The sequence below is a fragment of the Rhinolophus sinicus genome, linkage group LG07 (assembly GCF_036562045.2).
Source record: "Rhinolophus sinicus isolate RSC01 linkage group LG07, ASM3656204v1, whole genome shotgun sequence".
In the NCBI taxonomy this organism is placed as follows: Eukaryota; Metazoa; Chordata; class Mammalia; order Chiroptera; family Rhinolophidae; genus Rhinolophus; species Rhinolophus sinicus.
In genome coordinates, this window is record NC_133757.1 from 111,277,264 (window position 1) to 111,301,379 (window position 24,116).

General features: G+C 40.8%; 1 protein-coding gene across 6 annotated transcripts in view; it reads left to right on the forward strand.

Annotated features, from left to right (window-relative positions):
• The window catches only part of INPP4B (inositol polyphosphate-4-phosphatase type II B), a 609,854-nt gene that overhangs the window by 18,190 nt on the left and 567,548 nt on the right, over positions 1-24,116 (forward strand). For 4 of the 6 annotated variants that reach the window (XM_074338478.1, XM_019730779.2, XM_074338475.1 and 1 more), the window contains exon 1: positions 19,457-19,762. The exons of 1 other annotated variant lie outside the window; for it this stretch is intronic. The gene's annotated coding sequence lies outside the window, so the exon portion shown is untranslated. Of the gene's footprint in view, positions 1-19,456; positions 19,763-24,116 lie in introns of those variants that run through there. One more of the 6 variants, XM_019730781.2, reaches the window with a different exon arrangement.

Here is a 24,116-nt window from a genome sequence, read left to right on the forward strand (position 1 = left end):
TATTTTGAGGGGGATTAATGACAATGTGTGTTTTAGTGGAATAAAGTTTTTTATTTAAACATTCCCTGTAGCTTTTGATCACAGCTCATGTGTAGTATGTAGACCACATAGTGTTTTCAATACCCAGAAATACACTGCTGAAGATGGAATCCATCCGAGTATTTTTTAACATACTTTATGGAGGCATATTTGACCAATCATGTAATTCACCTATTTAGAGCATAGAACCCAGTGATTTTTTTAAAATTAAATTTACCAAGTGGTGCAACCATCAACATCAATCAGTTTTAGAACATTTCCATCATCCTGATAATATCTCTCATGTCCATTTACTGCCAGTGTCTATGTGCTGCTAATCTCCATTTCCATCCTACACACTCTGCCCTAGGTAACCACTAATCTACTTTCTACTTCTATAGATTTGACTTTTCTGAACATTACAAAATGGAATTATACAATATGTGGTCTCTTTGGTCTGGCTTCCCTCACTTATTAGAATATTTGACAGTTGGTTGTTTAAGAGCTGAATGTCAATTATAAGTGAATGAAGACCCAGAATAGCCATGCCATGCCATGTATCAGTGGCTCGTTTCTTTTTATTGCTAAATGGTACTCTACTGAATGGGTGTATTATATTTTGTCTATCCATTTGTCAGTTGATATTCATGTGCAAATATGTATATATGCAAATATATATCTATATCTATAGATATATAGATATAGATATAGATAGATATTTTTTTCTTTTTTCTTGGGTAGATACCTAAGAGTGGAATTGCTGGGCCTTACAGTAAATTTTTATTTAACATTATCAGAAACTGCCAAATGTTTTCAAATTGGCTATGCACCATTTTACATTCCCTACACAGTGTAGGAGGCATGTGGGGAATGTAACATTCTAGCCAACACCTGTTATTGTCTGTCTTTTTGATTATAGGTTTTCTAGTGGGTATAATATGGTATCTCATTGTGGTTTTAATTTGCATTTTCCTACTGATTAATAACATGAAACATTTTTTCATGGGCTCATCAGCCATTTATATATAATTTTTGGTGAAATGCCTATTCAAATCTTTTGTCCATGTTTTGATTGGGTTGTATGTTTTGTGGTTGAATTATAAGGGTGCTTTGTATATTCTGGATGCACACTATTTCTCAGATATGTGTTTTGCAAATGTTTTCCTTCTGTCTGTGGCTTGTTTTTTCATTTTGTTGATGGTGTATTTTGAAGCGCAAAAATTTGGAATTTTGAGAAAGTCTAATTTATTAAATCTTTTATGGATCATAATATTCTGTGACACATTTTGTGTTAATTTTTGTGTGTGAAGTGAAATCAGGTGCTAAGCTCTTTTTTGTTTTTTGCATGTGAATTTCCACTTGTCCATGACTCATTTGTTAAAAACAAAAATGACTTTTCTCTCTATAAAAAATGTTTCTGTCCTTATACCAATCCGACATTGTCTTGATAACTGCAGTTTAATATTATGTTTTGAAATTTGGAAATCAAAATCTTCCCACTTTACTCTTCTTTTCAAAATTATGTGGCTATTCTAGGCCTTCCAATTCCATTACATTTTAGGAACATCTTATCAATATCTGCCAGTTTCAAAAAAAGACCTACAGAAATTATGATAGGTATTGTGTTGAATCTATAGATCTACTTGTGGAGAATTGCCATCTTAACATTCCTGAGTGTTCCCATACGTACACATGGCATGTCTTTCTAATCATTTAGAAATTAATTTTCCTGAACAATGTTTGTAATTTTTAGTTTACAATTCTTCCACTACTGTTTAAAAATTTATTCCTATGTATTATATATATTTTAAATCTCACCCAAGTATTTGGGGTCTATCATGATCAGAGATCGTTTTAAAACTGCAAACCCAGATATCTGCAGTGATTATGCCTGATAATGTAATAATAGGTGTACTTTTATATTAACTTTTGTATATGTTTTCCAGCTTTTCCAGAAGGTTCATGTATCTGCTTTTAAGTTGGTGATGCACCCGAACATAATAAAATCACCAATATAAAAAAAGAAAAAAAATGAAAAGGAAAACCTTAATAATAATTAACCCTATTATATATTAGATTCTTATCAGGTACCAGGAATTTTTACATGTATCACCTCATTTAAACTTCTCAAACTTCTCAATGACTTCATGAATTATGTCTATTATCATGCCCATTTTATTGATATGGAAACTGAGTCACAGACAGTTAAGGTACTCACATAAAGTCTCAATGCACATAGATGACAGTAGTAATTCGAACTAGCTCTAGATACCATGCTCTTGACCTCTTAATTTTGGAATAAAATCCATCAAAATATTAGTAGTAAATATCTCTGGATAGGTTATTATAGATATTTTTATAAAAAGTACTTTTATGAGTTTTCTAAATGAGTGTTAATACTTTTATAATTAGAAAAAAAAATGTTTGAAAGTGCCACAAAATAATTCAGTGTGGACTGTACTACATGGGATACTTTTGTTTACCTAATAGTTCATCCCGAAATTCACTGTCACCAGTGGTGACCCAATGAGTAAAAACATTTATCTTTCTTCTTCTAGGAAATACCTATTCTATTACTGTAACCAAAGTTTCACACAGACCTAATATTACTTTATCAAAACCACAGGTCGTTCTAGTAGTAATTTCAGTTGTGTAAAAAGAAAAAGTACACATTCACATATTTAGATGAAAATAATATAAATAAGGAGCATAAAAGAAATTCAGATATGTGTAAGTAATTTTCTTCTTGCAAAAGACATACAACTTATTTTTCTTTCATTCATATACCATTAAACGAAGTCCTCTGTAACATTTAAATTGACATTTTCACTCAGGTTTCTTCTGTTTCTGTGTCTTGTTAGTAGTGAACAGGCTTTTTTCCCCTTTTTTTCCTTGAACAGGCTTTTTAATGTCCCAAAGTCACAAGGTTGTTAGAAAAGCCTTATATCCTATAATTAAAAATTACCATCCTTTTAGTTGTTTTGCTCAGCAAGGCACAGGGCACGGTATCTTTTAGAGACATTGCTTTTGAGATGGGAATAAAAGATTTTGACCTTTTATTGCAGCATTCATGAGTCAGAAGAATTTCATTTATTTTAGGTAAAGAGCAAATGGAGCATTGCCTATTTTCAGTAATTCAAGAACAACTGGAGTCACCTACAACTTGCCAGTCAATAGTCTTTTATAACGTTTTCCATTTAGAAAGCTATTGTGCTTGTCTTTAAAACATCAGTGGCTTTTAGCTAGCAATTTGAATGCACAACACACACACACACACACACACACCTACATGACTACAGCACAGGCACTGGTGAGCTAGTCATAAAGAACAGTACCCTCAGGTGTGAAAATCTTCCTCCTCCTCCAATTCAAAGTACATAGTCTTCAAAACTGAGCAGTCATTCAAAAATTGACTCTAAATGTACAATACTTAGAGCTTTGGGGATTCATCTAATTCAATGTTTAAATGTGAAAAAAAATGGCTTAAGGTCTATTTGATATTAAATCAACTCTGTAAGCACAATGATACCGGCTTACCCAGCTTGCTCATATATAAAATTAAGTGAATGAATAATCTCTGCATTTTTATTTTAAAAGGAAAAATAAATAGGATTATAATTGAAAATTGATAAGAAAATATTTTGTTACTTCCATCTCAGTCTCTCAGTCACATTTTAAAGCCATATGTAAGTGCTTAGAAAGCTAAGTCCCTTCTCTGGTTTGTTTAGACCACATGGGATTATGGACCCCTAAAAATTATGTAGATTCACGAGGTGTTTGAATTATCTTGACTTTGTACAATCCAAGAAGTTGCAAATCTTACTATGGCAAGTGTAGTCACTAGGATTCACCGCTGCTGCTCTAAACAATCGATATAAATCGCTGCATAATTAGCCCAGCTGCAATAATCCATCGATCACGAAGACAGGTTGCAGAGAACCAAAGCCATCGACTGTGCCTGCTGTGGCATGCTTTGTTAACTGTGTGTAGACCTGGATGTAAATATTGGGGAATATCGCTGTCTGCCACGTTGTTTGCTTCTTCATCGAAAGAGTGTGACAGCAATTAAAAAGGGAATTCAGAAAAAAATAGAAATGTCTGTTTGTAAAGGTTTGAAAGTACATGGGACAGGTTTGGGAGTCAAGCTTGTGAGGGGCCCATATTTTCTATTACTACTGGTCAGAAAGAGTCAGTTCACACCTCTCCTCATTAGGACCCCCTTAAAAGGAAAAAATAATGATTTAGGGATGGTGGCGATAGTGGGGGAGGCAATGTGTGGATTGTAAAAACAGCATGGAAAGAGAAATTCTGAGTGATATTAATAACTTGTGAGAATTAATGTAATTTCAGAAGGCCAACCTGGGAGCAATCCAAAATGTACTTTTAGAATCAGACGTGTCAGATACGTTTACACAAAACCAATTTCCTAACTCATCAAAGATAGAAACCTTGGAACTATATGCCAGATACCTAATCTCCAAAAAGTATATAAGGGTTGTTGTAGAACAAAATGTCTATTTATTGGTGGCACGAGTTAGCAAGGCTACAAAAATCTCAACTAAAAATAAAACAGAACTCCATTCCCATACTCTAGTCAACCAGATGTAAAATGTGTACAAGACCAGGAATAAAATGCTGTAACAGAGGAGTTATTAGGAAGATGCAACACAGGTGGTCAAAGCTACCAATATCTATGAGCTGCTTTTACATTCTGCTGTGACCAGTATAGAAAGGTCATGGGGTAGTTCGGGAAATGTGATCCTTATGTGATTCACTGATAGAAAAAAAAATCTTTTTGAATTCTAATTATGTGCAGATAGAAGCTACATAATTTATTTTGTACTAGATTCTTCAGAAAAATGTTAAGTTCAAACATAAAGCCTCCAGAGTCAAGGAGTTTGAAAGAAAAGAGATGAGCTAATTAGAGTAAATCTGGTTAACAGAGTATGACTGATCGGATAATTAACATTCTCCTGGGAACGAGAGGAAATATTTGAATCAGAAAAATTATACTGTCTTATATGTGTACCTGAGTTAAAAGGAAGACTCGAGATATTTAGTTCCTACACGTGAGCTTGATTAATTATTAGTAAGTTATGTAAGAGATGATATGAATCTCTGAGAATTTGGAATAGAAGTCTATTTAGATTGATGCCATTAAATTTTTTTTTTTTTTTTATCAATATACATTGGTATTTGATGCAACGTGTCCAAGTACACTGCGTTGGTTTTGGATATGTTGGCAGAGTTGTAGATCCTTCTGTGGAGTAGGCGTTGCAAAGAAGACAGCAGCAGTGGTAGGAAAAGGTCAACCTAATAAGCAAAAATCAGCATGTAAAGAGCATGACATGGTAACAATACTCCAGGAAAGTAGTTCATAGTGAGGAGGAGTTTTAATACCAAATAAGGGGGGGGGGGGGCGTGATATTTGTCTACGAGATGGAGATGGGCAGTCTAGGCACACAGTTGTGGCAAGACAGGTAGGTTGGCATCTGGAAATCCTGTCAGCAGGTAGCAGAGTTCCGTTACAGGAAGCCATGTAGAGGAGGACGGGGATGGATATTGCAGACTGGCTTGCTTAAAATTCAATCCCACCTCTTTCTGGTGTGGCTTCCTATACTGCAGAGCCTGGCTGGTGACCTAAAATCTCCTTTTCACACATTTCTGGACGTGACTTTTGTTCTGGCAACTAGATGCCTTTACATAAGAACTGAAATGAGTGGAAGGAAACATGGCACGAGGCTCTGATTTTCACTGGTGTAGATTAAAGTGGAAGTGCTTTGATCTAGCAGCTGTCATCATGACTTCTTGATTCATCGTCCTTAAGGTTTGTTTTTTTTTCCTGGAAAATCCGGCTAACATCTCTTCAGTTTATAAACAATTTTAGGAGTCATTTACTATCCCATAATCATTGCCTAGGGTTGTTTAGAATAAGAAGGTTATTACTGACAAGGTTTTGGTGGCTTAAATGATGTTGGTCATCATGGGAAGAATCAGGAACACAAGGACTGTTGTGGGGATGTGGGGTGGATTTTTTTCTGCCTGTTCCAGGGAACTTAAAGGACCAATGATAGAATGAGATTTAAAGTGTTCTGCTTAAGTTATGGTCAGAGAATCAGGGAACATCCGTGACTGCCTGCCAGGACTGTCTTCTGTCTCGTAGCTGTTGAACTGACCAAGTCAAAGCATAGAACCCAGGGCCTGATCCTTCAAGGTTCTGAACTGCAGCGCAGTGTGGGTCCGTAGACTTCACGTCTCTTATGTGGACACTCGGGCATGTATAGGAAAGAACGAGACCAGGAAAACAGAAATAGGGAACTTGGTAGATTCCTATGTCTCTCAGCACCTCAAAAGCCCAAATTCCACCAATCATTCCTTGAAAGAAGAAGCAAGCTTGTTTTCCTGTTTTGTGTGGCTGTTCCTTTCTTGCCAGAAGGCTCTGTGATGACTTCGCCCGAGGGAGGTAAGTCAGCAGGAGATGCCTCCCTCCACATGCCCCACACCCCAGTGTTGTCTTCAGAGCCATAACTAGAATCAATTCCCAGCATGCCAGGTGGTGGCAAACACAAAGTCAAAGCTGGAGGGAAAAGGCTTACACAACAAAAAGAATCACACAATTTTGCTCATTTGTGATGGCAAAAACTAGCAGTATGTGTGGGAATGGATTCCCAGGGTGTCAGATCAAAAAGAGAGTAGTATAATTTTGGATCAGGTTGATTATTTTGCATTGGGTACATTTGCCAGAGATCCTGGGTTCAATATGCCCACTTGAGTATATTGACTCTTGGATAGAAATGTGGGTACGGTGGTAGCCAATATTTAAATCCCTGCCTCTTTCACTAATAAGCCATTTTGATTGGGGGTATTGTATGACATTGAGATAGATGCAAGTCAAAATTTGACTTTTAATTTTGTTCCTCATATTTCCAGAAAAAAAAAAATCCATCTATAGGTAATATAAAAATAGCTATGTTCCAAGGTAATTTCAAAGAAAGAAACATTCAGAGATTGCTGAAAACCATGTAATTGTGTAATTGAGCAAGCAGAGATGACTTTTCTTCTTTATTCATTTTAAGAACAGTTTAAATTGCTTTGTGCATAATAAAAATTTAGCCTTTCATCAATACTTGAATAAATAAACTGTGGCCTCCCTGGAATATACATTATCAAGGGACAGCTAGGCGGTGGTTTACTATTTCACATGGTATGCCTTCTCTTTTGGAACTAATAAAAGCCACAACTGCATGCTTTATTATAACAAGCAGAACAAAAACGGGGCAGTGTTTTCCTTATTTTAGAAAGACAAAGCTCAACAATGAATAACATATTAGGAATTTGACCTGAATAGTAAGAGATTTGACTTTCTTGTTGCCATGTTGGCTTAACCTCATCTGTAAGTGTGGTCTGTAGTAGTGACAAATACTTGAACCTCTTTCTTTGATTTCATGACCTTTAGCAGAAACGTATTTCACTGGATGTGTGTGTGTTTTCACCAGATGCTGTTCTCTTACATATCTGAACTGCATTTGTTTCATTAAGGGCTTTTACTAGCCCGGTGCCCGATATCTCTTTCAAGCTAAACCCCCCAGCTCTCTCTCGGTTCCCTGCTCTCAGAAACAGTGCTAGGCTGCCCTTCATACTCTGTAGAGAAGCATGGTCCCCTGGTCTAAGGCTAGCCTACCCATGCACGAGATAACCTGCTGCAAGAGGCTGACTTAATGGGAGAGAGATTCATTGCCTCCATCAATCTCATGCTCTGCTTTGCAATTTGGACTGAGGAGCTTGGAGAGGAGAAAGGGGAACCTCCAGAAAGAAGTACAGACAATGAAACTTGCTGAGAAGTATTAACGATCAGAGGGAAGGATTCAGAAGAGAGCCAAACTGTGGTTCTCAATGGCATTGTCCCCCAAGTTTCCTTCATCCCTCCACTCATAGGTGTCCAGGATAAGGTGAGTAGGACCCCAGGAACAGCAATGCCAGTGGCTTCTCTGGCAGAAGAAATGAGAGCTACAGAGAGAGGGGACCCAGTAGATAGGCCAACACAGAGATTTCTAGATTTCTAGTACTTCATGTCTGCCTAGTGTGTCTCCTTCTGGTTGTAACTATCCAACAAATGTGTGTGGTGTCTCCAGCCTTCAGGGATGACACTTTCCTGTGATAAACAAGTAAAAATTGTTGGAGCTGGCATCACTTTTGATTTTTGGAAGTCTAGTATTTTTTTTTTTTTTAATCCAAATAATGCTTATGTGTTGTACCAGTTTGCTCCAGTTTAGAGTGTGCTCTCAATCAATCATCTTCTGGTTCCAACTCTAGGCGGGTTTCTCCACACTGTTGCTGCCCTCCTGACCATGCTGGGCGGGAAGAGAGTCCCCAGGGCTCAGCTACGAGCTGATACTGCGTTTAATGGTACTTCACAAATGAATGGTGGGCACAGGAAGGAATGGCAATGAGGAAGAACAAGCAAAGAACAAGGTGACTTCTTAGGACCTCTATTTAAGGTAGAACATCCATGCCCTTCTATGAAGGTAGCTGGGAGGTGGGGACAGCAACATAATGGGGGTAGAGAAGGGACGCTACCTGGTCTGTAAACATGATGCAGGGAGCATTTTGCAGCCTTACAAGAGACTTGTCTTTGACATTGGCTCCCTGCCTGGAGTTGAGTTGCCCTAGATCTTTTCAGGTTTAAGCCAAGTCAGATCCAGTTTCTCTCTCATTCACTGCTCTGAACCCCCAAGTCAAAACCTGCCTCAAAGAAACAATCGCTTTCAGAGACTTAATAGGGTCTAGAGGAAAGACAACCTCTTCATTATTATGTGGGGGTGTTTGCTCGTCACTATTTTGAACATCTCAATGTAAAAACCATTCTTTTTGGCTTTACCACTACAAAAACCCACCAAAGTACGTACCCCCCCTCCCCCGCAAATTAAACGCACTCTGATCACATGGTTCAAGTTAACCCTACATTTGGAGAACTTGATAAAAATGTTCACAGTTTTAACGTAGTGGTCTTCACCTGCTCCCTCTCCCACTCAGCTGAGCACCCTGTCTGTCAATGTTGTTTTCTGAAAAAACACTGGAGTCCACTCTCAGAGCTCTTATGCTTACAAAACCAGAAAAGGCTAACTTAGGGAGGTTTTTGTTTTCATATTATAGAAAGCATGAAATGAATCACTCATTTGTTTTCATTATAACTTTCATGAAACTGAAATTCAGTCCTAGAAAATGTTACTTCCTTTTAGACCAAATAAAATGGTTGTCTTTTCACATTGATAAATTTCCTCAGCCTTTTCCTAAGGTTTCAAATGATCCTATTTGCCCATAAGTGTTCTGTTTCAAAGGAAGAACATTTTTGAGCTATCTATAATGATTTCTCAGCTTTTACCTTGGAGAACATTGCAATGTGTTCTGTGTGAGAAGCTTACATTCTATTTACAAAGAAAAATATCTGTAACTGTATATTTTTCTGGATATGTTGAAGAAATCAATACACTAGTGTATATCTAAAAAAGTTACTCTGGAACTTCAAAAAAGTTAATGATCACACACACAAACATACATGCATGCATGCACAGACTCATTCATCTATTTGTGTAACATGGGATATTTTGGAAATAACCTAGATGAATTTTCTCCCTGTGGTAACTGTATCTTTATCTGTATCTTCTCTGGTATTATTGCTCCAAGAAAGGGAAGCACAATTGCCACCTTAGAAGGAACAGGATATGATATAGGAGCTTTGGTGACTGGGTAGGGAAGTAGAAAACGGAGGGGAGAAAGGGCAGGAAATGAGAAAAGGGCAGGAACATCGATGTGATTGTTTTTCCCTTCCCCCTCAGAGGTTTTTCTTCAAGGGAGAGAGAGTAGATACAGAAGATGCCTCAGGACAGAGTCAACCCCCATCCAAGCAGAAGGTCCAAAAGAGGTAAAAGCAGACCCCAGGAACAGACTGATAGATTTTTCAGCAAGTGTGGTGAGAGGTTCACATTGGACATAATTTCATTTAAAAATGAATAAGTGCAAAATTCCCTAGGCTCCAAGTTCTCAGAGTTTTCTGGAACCTTTGCATCTGTTACATAAAGCTAAATAAAACATGGTTTCTATTCTCAGTAGGAGCTTGGACTCAGTGAGCTATACAAATGGGTAAACAAATCCAATGCAGAAGTGGATGCAACTGAGCCAACTTCACAGTGCTGGGGAAGCATGGAAGGGCATTAAATCGATTGTCTGCTCAGAGTAGGTGATGTTGGAATCAGACCCTGAAGGATGAGTAGCCTTCCCCTGTCCCTGTACTGACATGCCTCCCAGTGGAATTCATGCCAATTATGTCCCCTGAAGTCCCTCACATATCAAACACCACTTCCTTCAGGAAGGTTTTTCTGATCCTTCCCACTAGGTTTGATTTCTCCTTGTCTTCTCATTTTCATGGCTCTTTTGCTTAATATCTCTCCTTGTTTTGTACCCGTTCATACACTTGCCATCTTCCCTCAACTAAATTAGGTGCTTATCCCTGTGTCGCCATGTCCCTATACCTTGTATGTTCCAGACACTCAATAAATACAATGTGAAAGTAAACTGAGTACTAAATAAATACATTTAGGAAAAATCAACTCTAAATCTACTAAACAACGTGCTCTCTAAAGACAAAGTTTATGCCTTCTTCACCTTTTTATTCCCAGATTTTAGCACAACTCCTGGCAAGGTACTCAGTGAATACTTGTTAGAATTGACTAGGAAAGAGTTGTGAAGATAAACTGAGAGTTAGAGGAAGTGGGTCTGTGAGAGTTTTCATTTCAAACTATCTGGAAAAATTTCCTGTCAGACGGCACAGACCTTAGCCAGATTCTTCAGAGCTGTGTTAGTTTTCTCAGGTGCTGACCAATATCTCTGTGACAAATGTTTGGAGTCATAGGTAGTGGTGAAATAGGTAGCCTAGAACACATACATCAGAGAGTTTCATGAATGAAAGAGATTTTGCCCCTTCTATGCCCATCTTCAGTCTTAACAAGGGGGATATTGAATAGCTAAGTTGTGCAAGATGGAGGTCTGTGCATGTCGTGTCCCTACAGGGAGGGTCTCAGAGGATTCCCAGAGCCACTCTGTCAGGTAGGTATCATTATCCCCATTTTACAAGTCAGGAAACAGACTCAGAAATATTAAGGCACTTGTCAAAGGTCACAGAGCTGGTGAAGGGGAGGACCATGATTGGTGCCCTAATCTGCCTGATTCCAAAGCACAAATCTTGTTTTAGTGAACAGATGAAGTCTTGATAGAGAGGGGTCTCCAGAGATACAGGTTCAACTGGGAGGCAGAGTCAGGCCCAATTCTTCTCACTTCCTCTGGTGATCAGAATTGCTCCATTGCGCCTAAATCAGACCACCAGGTGATGGTAGGGCTTGGTCATACCACAGAAAAAGAGACCCAGGAGGGTAAGTTGACAGGGGGATTAGATGTAGACGAAGTTTTGAAAATAGGGTGAGGAGGATATATTTGTGTGCTTAACTGTGGAATGCAAGATAGACACATTGATGAACAAAATATAACAAAATATTCAGAGATAGTGGGCATCCCTCTGGACAGACCTGGTTGCTCCAATCAATGCTATTGATTACCACAGACATTTTCCACAAATGTGCCTGATACATACATTTCTCCTTCATTTTATGCCATTTAGTGATATAATCAGGCAATAAAAAAGTGTTTGGTTGAAAATGGGGACAGGAAGAAAAACAACTCTGATGTTTTCGCTTTTGATGATTTCTGTTAAAAAAAGCTTTCTATTACTTGAAGGGAAGCAGCATAATACTGTCACCTTCAAGCCCTCTATTCCTTGAAAATAGCTCTCTTTACCCAGTGATTGTCTATAATTTTTCCATTTATGATTCTATTTTTCTGGCATTTACTAAACATCATGTGAGCTATTGTGTTGTAACTTATAGATACCACGCTCTTGAAGAAAATAGAGTTTCAAATAATACATTAGCAGAAAATTATATACATTAGTAGGTATTTTTCAGTTAAAAAGATTCTTCACACAACCATGTATAAAGTGTCAGATCCCCTAAGGCAAATATTCTGAATCTGGATTCGTAGATGGTATTCCAGTGATCTATGTATGTCCTGAAAATGCATTAAAAATGTGAAGTGTAGTATATAATATATATCTATTTCAGATATTTATTAAAAATATAGCTAACATACAATATTATGTTAGTTTCAGAGGTACACCATAGTTATTCAATATTTACATGCCTAAAGAAGTGATCACTGTAAGTCCAGCAACCATCTGACACCGTACCTGCTATCACAATATTATTGACTGTTTTCCCCATGCTGTACATTATATCCCTGTGACTTATTTGCTTTATATCTGGAAATTTGGACCTCCCCTTCACCTTTTCCCCCTTTTTAAAATTTTCAATTACAGTTGACATTCAATATTATTTGATATTAATTTCAGGTGTATAGCATAGTTGTTAGAAATGTATACAATTTAAGAAGTGATTCCCCTGACTCACTTAGTTCACACCTGGCACTATACATAGTTCTGTCTGTATCATTGACTATATTCCCTATGCTTTACTTTACATCCCCATGACTTTTTTTGTAAACACCAGTTTGTGCTTCTTAATCCCTTCACCTTTTTCACTCTGCCCCCCAACTCCCTCCCATCTACCACCTCAACAAATCTAGCCTCCGACACCACACATAGTTATTACAATATTATTGACTATATTCCTTATGCTGTATCCTACATCCCCATGACTACTGTGTAACAACCAATTTGTACTTCTTTATCCCTTCCCATTTCACCCACCTGCTCAACCCCCCCTCCGATCTGGCAACCATCAAAATGCTCTCTGTATCCATGAATGTGTTTCTGTATTGTTTGTTTATTTTGTTCTTTAGATTCCACATATAAGTGAAATCACATTGCATCTGTCTTTCTCTGTCTGACATACTCCACTCAGGCACAATACCCTCCAGGTCCATCCATGCTGCCACCGCAGATGGCAAGAACCCATTCCCTTCCCTGGCCCAGCAATATTCCATTGTATATATGTACCCCTCCTCTTTATCCATTCTTCCATCGACAGACATCCAGGCTGCCTCCCACATCTTGGCCGTTGAAAGCAAAGCTGCAATGAACATATGGATGCACACATCCCATCAAAGTAGCATTTTGGGTTTCTTCAGGTAACCACCCAGAAGTGTAATTACTGGCTCCTTGTCTCTTGTTATACACATAGCTTTTGTTTTAAAGTCTATTTTGTCTATTACCAGTATTGCTAACCCAGCTTTTTTCCCATTTCCATTTTCATGAAATAATTTTTTCCATGTCTTTATTTTCAGTCTGTATGTGTCTTTCAATGTGAAGCGAGTCTCTTGTAGGCAGCATATGTAAGGATCTTGTTTTCTTATCCATTCAGTCACCCTATGTTTTTGATTAGAGCATTTAATCCATTTACATTGAAAGTAATTATTGATCGATATCTAGTTATTTCCATTTTATTATTTATATTTTTTACACCCCCCCCCCCCCCCCGCCATCTTAAAGAAGTCCCTTTGATATTCTTTGTAAGACTGGTTTGGTGGTGATGAACTCCTTTAGCTTTCTTTCTGGGAAGCTCTTTATCTGTCCTATGATTTTAAATGATAGCCTTGCTGGGTAGTCTTGGTTGTAGGTCCTTGCTCTTCATCACTTTGAGTATTTCCTGCCAATCCTTTCTGGTGTGGAAAGTTTCTGTTTAGAAATCAGCTGACAGTCTTAGGGAGCTCCCTTATAAGTTACTAGTTGCCTTTTTCTTGCTGCTTTTAGGATTCTCTCTTTTTAACCTTTGCAATTTTAATTATAAGGTGTCTTGGTGTGGGCCTGTTTGGTTTTATCTTGTTTGGGACTCTGCACTTATTGGGTTTGTATGTCTGTTTCCTTCACCAGGTTAGGAAAGTTTCCAGTCATTATTTCTTCAAATAGGTTCTCAATCTCTTGCTTTCTGTTTTCTCCTTCCGGCACCCTTATGAAGCGAAAGTTGTTACACTTGATATTGTCTCAGAGGTCTCTTAAAATATCCTAATTGTTAAAAGTCAGCAGGGGATGGCTGGTTAGCTCAGTTGGTTAGAGCGTGGTGCTGATAACACCAAGGTTGCTGGTTCAATCCTCGCATGGACTGCTGTGAGCTGCACCCTCCTTGAAAAAGGGGGAGGGGGGGGAGTCAGCAGAGTCTCTAAATCGCAGGTACAAAAAATGAAACATAATTTTTGTAAAATAAAGTTAACTTATAAGTGCCCATTTGTACTCAGCAGCAGAAAACTTAGTTTCTTAGTCCTATCCAGTAATTGAAGCCAAGCCTATCCTGGTTTGAAACCTCTCTTTGCTTTCACCCTCACCTCTGGGGTCGCTTGTTGGTCCAGGTGAGACCTACGAAGCATCACGACATTGGGGACATGTCTGGATGTTGCTGACCTCTCATTTTCTAGAGAGGTGATTTCACCTCTGTTATCCACGTGTGTGTGAAGCATCACATTGCTCTAATGCACAGCCACTGACTATTCTGAAGTCACTGGTTGGCCTAATGCCTGGTAGGTGCAGTGCCTGCCACATCTCTGCATAATGGTCCACAGGCCACCCCGTTCCTTCGTCTTTCATCTGCTTGCCCTCTCAGGTCGCTTCTTTCATGTCCCCTGGCTCTCTTTCCTGACTCATTTCCAGGCCCTCCTGCAGCTCACAGGGTCCCCTTCCTTAGCACTTAGACACCACGGGAAAGCCCAGGGGCTGGACAGGCCATCGTCTTCAGCCCTTTAGGATCTATATAAGGCATGCTACCATTTATATTTCCACTTCACACCCTTGTGTTCTGGGTTCTTTTAGTAAGACTGAGTTTTCCAAAATACTCCATTGGGAAAACTGGATATAAATTTCTTTATGCTTGGGCCCTCTGAACATAAGTGGGGAATCTATATCTCACTTCCAACCCAGACTCTTTCTGGAGTTTGATGCAGTGCATGTATGTAACGGGCTGAGTTGTGTCCCCCAAATTTATATGATGAAGTCCCCAACCCCAGTACTTCAGAATGTGACTGTATTTGGAGATAGGGTCTCTAAAGAGGTGATTAGGTTAAAATGAGGCTGTTAAGGTGGGCCCCAACCCAATCTAACTGCTATTCTTATAAGAAGGGGAAATTTAGACACCAGTGGTGTTTGTACACAAGAGGAAAGGCCATGTGAGGACACAGAGAAAGGTGGTCATCTCCAGGCTAAGGAGAGGGGCCTCAAGAGAAACCAATACTGCCAGCACCTTGATCTTGGACTTCCAATCTCTAGAACTGTGAGGAATACATTTCTGTTGTTTATACCATCCAGTCTGTGGTATTTCGTTACAGTAGTCTTGGCAAATAAATACAACATCTTTCTCCCATCCTTCTAAGAGCTCTGCCTTCTTCTTCTACCTACTGCTCATTTCATTCAGGGCAGCTGTGGGTGGGAGGGGAAATTGTTCCCCAGGTTCACATATGCTCCAGCGTCTCTATCCCCAACCAATTTTTTGGCTTTAACCTACTTGGCATTTTGAATCTTTTGTTCAAGAATCTGTAGTCTTTGTTTCACTTGTTCAAATGGGAGTGATTGGAGGAAGATGAAAGAAACATGATGTTTGAAGTTCCAGATCTCAAGTAAATATGTCACATAATGTCCCACCATAAGTGTGTGTGCATCTGTTCTTATTTTTTTCTGGGGAGAGTCTGTAGCTTTCTTCAAATTCTCATAGGGATTTATGGCTACAGAAATGTTAAGATTTACCACCCTATTATTTTTGAAACATGATTCATTCTCAAATACATAACTTATATATACCTTAGAAATGTAACTATTATGTAAATGAGAACAGAATGTTTATCTTCAATACATGTAAATGGTATCACACTCATTTCCTTCATTAAAAAAAATCTTATTTAATTTGCCATGAAAAAAGAAGCTAAAGCAAACTGTGAAGTCCTTGATTCCTTCCTCATGCGCATCCAGTCCCATGTCGATTGATCATAAAATCACGTTGATACTTCTGCTGGGACTAGCCATCTCGGAGCACCATCCACAAGGGGCATTCTGCCTCACCCAGCATTTAAACATGCACACACATCACACACACACACATCATTGCTCCTTGTGTTTCTCCGCCCTGCCTCCTTCTGCCTTTGGTGCTAGTGTTCACGGAACAAGGATAAGAGGTAATAGTGGTCGAGAGCGACCTATAACGCCCCACATTCTGGGAATTTTTAATCCTTCTCTCCTGTCCCAGTCTACCGCCACTGTCCACCTGGTTACCAGAGTAGCTGCTATGGCTTGACCTTCACCCCCAGGCCATGGTTGTTTGATTAAGGATTTGAAAGCTCATGGTACTTTTTAGAATTTGGAACTGGCCCATAGGCTATGAAGTTCAAGTAACGATGCAACTTTGTGCACACCCGAGAAGCAGAGGAAGTTTGTATGGGAGCCGGGGTTGGGGGTGGGGAGAGAAGGATGCAGCAGCCAGTGTAATAGGGAAAAGGGGGAGAGCAAGTCCCAATGGCATGTCCCTGTTTCCAGTTGTCACTGATGCCCAACTGCATTCCTGTTCTTAGGTTCTAGGAACAGCCAGCTACTTGACAATAGTTCCCCCCTTTAGTTAAGTTGGGTGACATTTGTATTTCTAAGAACATTCCCCATTAATTTAGAAACACACATACACACACGTGCATATGCAAGAGATGATCTTAATGTATCAATGTCAAAGCTTAACTCTTCCAATGTCAGGTTTTTAAAAACTGGAATGAAAACAATGACTTGATCTACAAAATTATCATTCATATAAATGTGGTGAAAAAAAAAAAGCCTACGTCATGCTTGGTGCTGTATTTTAGAAGAGATTAGTGAAGGATCACGAAAGTATAGAGTCCTCCTTTTGTGATACCAGTCTCACCTGAAATAAAAGTCTCCGGGAACAATGAATTTATACAATGAAAAAGTATGAGCTACTTCACTAAAAAGGAGGGTGGGACGCCAGCCCTCTGGATCCTGGCTTGATTTTATCGCTTTAGACAGCAAGGTAACTTGTGGGAATCACCTTTGACCTTTGGTCCTGCAAACATATTTCAAAAGGAAATGAAAAGTATTTTGTCCTTCACTGGCAAATGGAGTTATGTTTTGGTAGCACAAGTGGCTAAGCATTCAGGGTTTATAAAAATGGATGCTGAATGAGTTTAATAAACCATCGAAGCATGTAAATCCTCTAGGCTTATTCAAGGAAACTCTGTCAAATAACTAAAAATGGTAAATGCCAGGCTGATTGGTGGATTTTCAAAATGCTATGTGGTAAACGCATTTGATCCCCCCCCCCACCCCTTCTTCTCTCCATCCTGCTTTCCTCCCCGGAATTTAAACTTCCTAGATGATGGATACAGGTACATCACATTTTCCTCAGCAACCCTGTAAAAGGTCTTGGTCAGCATGATGTCTAGATTTTCATTTTAAGAGGGTTTTCTGGGTATTTCACTTTGAGTGTTCATTTCCATAAAGACAGCTGTATCTATTTTACAACTCTGTCTTTTAGAAGACATGGTTTAGTACTTCCAGTGCTGTCGCAATCTTCACACACACACACACACACACACACAGCTCCATTTAAAGTTAGAGGACAGATATACAGATATGTGTTTACAATTTAGTGGCAAAAGTCTGGCACTCTGATGTTCTAGTACTCTTTCAATCCTACTGTACTTTAAGAAAAGGCTGAAACTGTTGCCCAATGAGAAAGTTGCATCATCTTGTCAGTAGATCTCTACAAACAGGAGTTACCCATTGCTTCAAGTCCCAAGTATGACACAGGTGTTTTTTCCAAAACGGGTGTGTCAGCATTGCCCCATGGAGGAGAAATCTGTATAATGGGTTCCTCAAGTGGGATCCCATCCCCACAGCCCTTCCTGGACTCTTGGCCACTCACCCTCCTTCTCATGATCCAGCTCTCCTGTGACGGTGGCTGAGCACAGTAGAAAAAGCTTGGAGAGAAGGAAAGGGAAGGGCTTCAGGGACTAAGAGATAAAATGGGACAAGCACAGGTTTTGGCCCATAGTGTTTGTTAATTCATTCTATAGACATTGATTGCAACTACAGCAGGTTAGGCATTGTTTCAATCTCTGAGGAAGAGTGATGGAAAAACAAAACACCCAAGTCTGTGCTCTCATTGATAAAGCTTATAACCTAGTGGCAGTTAAATGTTTGTGGAGTGAATGGATGTCTAGATACAGGAAGTGACAACAGGGGTGACAGCTGGGGGGCAGCTACAGCTTCCCACTTTGTGTCACTGTAAATACTGACTTAACCCAAATCAAAGTCACCATCCTAATGTTGGGATTCCAGTCTCTCTGCCGTCAAATGTAACCCGTGTGTACTAGCAAATCCACTCTATTTTATTTGAAGTGTGAATTTCAAGTACCCTTGGGGAGAGAAGAGACTGGGGCGCCTGTGTGGACGGACTGGCGCTCAGCATTACCAGCATAGCCATTACCTTTAAGCAGCTCAGTTAAAACCTCTCCAAGAGAACCGCCAGGTGGCACCTGTAAGGCGCAGATGGGGATTGTTATTTGCCCCACACCCCACAGCCGGGAATAACCAGCCTGCGAGCCTTCCCCGTGGGCATGGTGGCGAGGAAGTGGCGGAGTTTTAGCTTGTGCTCAGACTGTGTGATTACGCACCCCGTTTTCCAGATACTGCAAACACGCAGAGCGCTTTTATATCCTCACACACTCGGGCTGCTAAAGGCACACACGCTTGTCGAGAGTAGCTCGGCCTCAGTCATCAGCCGCGACGTGGGGGCTGGTGGTGGGTGGCCCTGTGCTGCTTTGAGCCGGTGCCCAGGTTTACACCGCTAGACCTCAACCCGGGCCACAGCGGAGGGGAGTGGCAAGAGAGACGGGTCCCAAGGTGGTGGCAGGCAAAAGTCTGGGGAACGGGGGACACTGCCTCCCATTCCCAACCCCTCCCGGGTCTGGGCCGACGCTGCCAGTGGTGGCCTCCAGAGAATTAACGAACCCCGTGGTTTCTCTGGTCCCGGCTTCCCCGTGGCGGCCCCGGGTCACCCCTCACCACCGCTCCGCAGCAGTGCTCCCACAGCCCAGGCTGGGCAACCGGCCCCGCTCGCCGAGGGGCTCAGAAGAGGTTTGGGGCAGGGGGTGTGGGCTCACGGAGCAAGCGTGTTTTGGTCATTTCGGGCTGGGCGGCTGGGCCATCAACTCCATTCCATCAGTAGCGGGGAGCGAGCTGCGCCAGTTGCGCGACTGTCACCGCCGCCGCTGCCTCTATTCGGCCGCTGGTGACATTGGGAGGAGACCGCTTGAAACGTGCAGAGGAGGAGGAAGAGTGCAGGGAGGGTGGGGGTGGGGGGAGAAAGTAGCAATTGTGCTAGGGGGCGTGTGAGCAGCGGGAGAGGCAGCCGCGCTGGTGGCAACTTCTCTGGGGCGCGCGCGGCAGGGCGGGCGAGCCGGGAGCCAGCGGGAAGCGCGGCGGGAGCCGAGCCGAGCCGCTGCCCGTGCCCCGCGCCGCCAACGCAGCCGCTCGCCGCCTCTAGGTTCGCAGCCCCCGGCGCCGAGGCTCGCTCTGGTCTATAAATAGCTCGTTCCGGCTCTGCTCCGCGCGCACACGCTCATCGCGAACGCCGGAAAGTCAGGCTCAAAGTGCCTGCTGCTGCCGCCGCTGCCCGCCACGCCACCTCCGGGAGAGGTAATTACCCGCCTGGGCTTTCTGCAGGGTGGGTGGGGTGGGTGACAGTGGGTGATTTGCTAGGCGTTGGAGCGGGGCTGCGAGCGCGGGGGTACGTCCTGGCGGGGGCAGCCTGTGTGTTTTGCCTGAAGTTTCTCGGTCTTGTAGCGCAGATAGCCCCTCCAGCCCTGTTGCCTAAGGGGTGGGGTGCGCTGTGTCTCCTTGGTGGCTGGGGAACCTCTGCAGCCCCACGTACCCTCTCGCCCAGAGCCCCCCTCGGCCCGGCCAGCGCGCCTGGTCACCCTCTCCCACTCCCACTGTCTGGGCCCGGCGAACTCTGAGCTTCGGCCTCACTGACCTTCCAAGGCTGCGCCCACCTGTGTGGTTTCTTCGGAGCAGCTGCGTTGGCCCAGGGGCTCGCTCTCACCCCTATCCCGGCCGCAAAACTGCCGCCGCCCTCCGCCCGCGCACCCCCTCCCCCACCCCGCCTCGGAGGTGGGGGGTCGGAAGTCGTCTTTAAGGTGAGGAGTGGGGGTGAGTGGGAGTGAGGGTGACCCTGGGGTCTCAGTTGCCCCAAGTCCTGGCTTTTACTAAAGAGCCCCTCTCGGTGACCACCTCCATCTCACCCGCAGCAACTCATTCCTCTAGAGAAGCCCCACACGTCTCCTCTTAGCCACCAAAGCGTCTCCTGTCCTACCTCCAAGAGGTCTCTCACTAAGGGGTTAGAAAGAGAGGGCCTCGGGCTGGGGGGAGATCGTTGTTTGGCGTCTGAAAACTGCGCTGCCAGCTCGCCCGCACCTCTGGCAGGGAGGGCCCAGGCCCGAGGAGGTCTAGGAGCCCGGCGCTGGTGCCTGCGCGGACTTCCAGGCTGGCAGCTTGGAAGGATGAGGATGCTGGAGCCACACAGCTGTGTTTGCCCCTCCCCACTCCTCTGAAATCGCCTCCCTTTCTGTCCTCCTCGGACAAGGTTGAGAGGGATCTACAGTTTCTGTTTGGGGACAAGAGGTTTCGAAGGGTGAGGGTGTGCATATTGATTAGGTTCTTTCTGCTGCTGCTGCTGCTGCAAAAACTTACTGGAAAAACCCGGGAGGGTTTTCTATTACTCTTCGTTTAATGATGCAGACTCGCTCCTTTGCCTCTGGTTTTTCTTCCCTGGAGCAGGTTTCCTCCCTCTTTTTCAGATGTTATTTGAGGTCATTACATTTTAAGACTCCAGGTGTTACATTGTGCATATCTCCTTTCTCCCAGTATGATGGAACTTGTTTAGAAATGTGTGGCTCTAGAAACTAAAAGCCTAGAAGACAGAGGATAAATTTATCTTCTTCCCTTCAAAATGGGCACTAGACAACCCTTTTGTAAGTGTACAACTACATTTCAAAGACCTTGCTTGTAAACAGGGATTTTCTTAATGGGTTCTGGACCAGAAATGGTAGTGATCTGACTTAATGCTAAAACAGCATATAAGATGCAAGGAATCACCAACAGGGCAGCTGGCTGACAGTGTGCAAGAAGTTGAGTAACAAGAGGAATAGGCAAATGGGCATTGTCTTACTTAGTAGACAAAGAAATGCATTATCTTGTGTTCCTTTGTGATATACTCCAGTAAAGTACTGATATGAAATGAGAGTACATGTGATAAGTACCTGGGCCTTAAAAATTGAACCACTTGGATTTGTAGTAATACAAAATGCTGCTGCAATGGATTGCCTTTTCAGCGTATTTCTTTAAAATGTGATTTAGAGGATTGTCCTTGAAAGGTTATGAAATGTGCATGTAAGAGAGTCTAGATGTCCAGTGTCATTAGGAAACGTGGTGATTTAAGAACCGCACTTATTTTAGAAGAACGTGTTCTTTGATTAGGCAAATCAATATTTATATTTGTGACAAACTAATGACCAGTTAGAATGTACATATTTATAACTGCGTTTTGCTTGTGATCCTTTGATAAAGTATAAGAAAAACCAGATAGATCAAGTATAGTCTTGTCCCTCCAGCTGTTTAAAGAAGCACACAAAGTTATAGGCAGAAAATACTTTGAAAATGTTGGGTTTGAACTTCATTTTGGGGATGCAAATTGACTGAATAACTTCATTTCTCATAAGGTTTCTGTCAAAATACTCATAACATAGACTCATCTATTAAATTTGATTATAAAATAATGCTATTATATTTCAGTTGTGTGAAATGGAAAATCATTAAGTTTATGGAAAAGCCAGATATTTGTTCTAAATTGGACAAATTGAAAGTAATTCATTTCTTTTCTGAGACCTGGGAATTTCTTCTAGTACAAGTAACATCAATGTCCACATGGGTAAGAGAGTTAACTTTCACTACTTTGAGGCAAAACCCAAGAGGGCAATTCTCTAAAAGACAGGAAAAAACAGTGCAAACTGATTTCATATCTCTTAGCAACCAAATGGATGTCAGTTTCCAGGTAAGTACCTGACATCTGAGAATACAAAGTTAAAAAAAATACAAAATCATAATTAGTGAGTGAAATGCTTGCTGAATATCTATTACGTTTTCTTATTTCACAGTACATAATCCCTAGTCAGTATTAATATTAGGTATATAAATATCATAATTTTTGTAATCTGTATGGAGTAAATTCTTGTCTTTCAGAACCATGGGGATTTTACTAGATAGAAACGTGCTGTTTTAAACAATCTCAAGTTAAATGTTAATGTTCAGTTGAAAGCTGTGTCTGTCCCTTCAGTATGTTGTACCTTAAGTTTTCAACGTCTTGTCTCTTTCTAAAACCCCAGGGATTCTGCTTTATAGGCCATTTTGTTACTACTTTTTTATGTTGAGTTAGAAATCCTTGATTATAATGCTCCTTAGGATATACTCATAAGTACACATGCTTTCATATTCAGGCCTAAGAAATAAGGTTATTAGACAAATAATTTCCATTTAAACATTTATTTTAAAATGATGATTGCATTTTTGTGTGTCAGATGCACACAGCCTTTGTTTTTCAAAACTTTAAATGCAGTATGGACCTAGGAAACACATTAAGATATGTGAGACTATTTTAAGGAATCTTCAGAGTCTCAGGCACAATTGTCATTTGAATCAACACTTGTTTGTTCACTTGTGCTATACATTTTTACTCCCTTGCAGATTAATGGGAGCATTTTAAAAATGCTTATGAAATTTTATTATAACTCTCTTTATAAAATATAATATGATATGATGTAACATAATGTAATGTAATGTAATATGCATATGGTGCCAAAGAAATATATACACATTTTAAGAAAGGAAAACTATATTAAAATTGTAATATTCAGTATATACTGATCACAAAAGATGAATACAAGTTAATTTGACTTCCGCAATTACAAGAGGTGCTCAAAGTGGTTACCATCAGCGTCCAGACACTTGTGATTATGATGAGCTACTGCTTGAGCAACGTTGACCAAAGCGTCCACTTGTATACATTTTTTGGCACCGCTGGTGTATATATAACTACAGTGGGGTTTTTTTTTTCTTATATAAGGTGGAGTTGTAGCCACTCTCTTATTTCCTAGAAGTATCTTGTTATAGACGGTATACCGTAAGGCCAATTAAATATCTAGGAGTTGCAACTTTAGACTTTTTTATAATTGACTTTGTAATTTTACCAAACGTTCAGCTATCATGAGAGATGTAATCCCAACATAGGGTGAAGAGTTGGATTTCAATATAATATGTGTTTCTAAATCATATTTTCCAAACTGAGTGTCTTCAATTGCAACATTGTGAGTAAATTCTGTCTTCTGCATTGGGTAGCCATACCAACGTAGTATCCTAGTTGTGTGAAGGAGGCCTCAAAATAGCCCTTAGCAGAACTAAGTGAAATAGATTTGTCAGTAGTCATTTGGTTAAGCTGATTAAAGGAAATCTTGAGAAGTTTTCCAGATCATGTGGCTTTGGTTTGCAATTCCTTTGGGAATTATCTTAATTAATGAATCCAAGAGGATGGAGGCAACACTTCCCTTAAAGGAGAAACAAACCCTCCCTCCCTTCCTTTCATCCATTTGTCTATCATCTGACTGTTTTTACCTGCCCTTCTGATTATCCAAATGAAGCAATGCAACAGGCCTAGTGTTGAAATTACTGAACAATGGTCTGCATTTTCCATAGAAAATGTTTTTAATATCGTTTACTTATAAATTTTAAGTACTTTAAAAGAAGAACCTGAAATTTTTTTGTTTCTCCAAAAAAGAATGTGATTTTTAAAAAGTGATGCAATAGTGGTTTAAAGAGAATCGTCTTAATACTTTTTACTGAAAAACCTAATGGACAGAAATAATGTCTTTCACCTCTCACCTTAGTTCTTAAAATAGGTAGTTACAGTGCATTAAGTAGACCAAGCTGGGAACTTCCATTG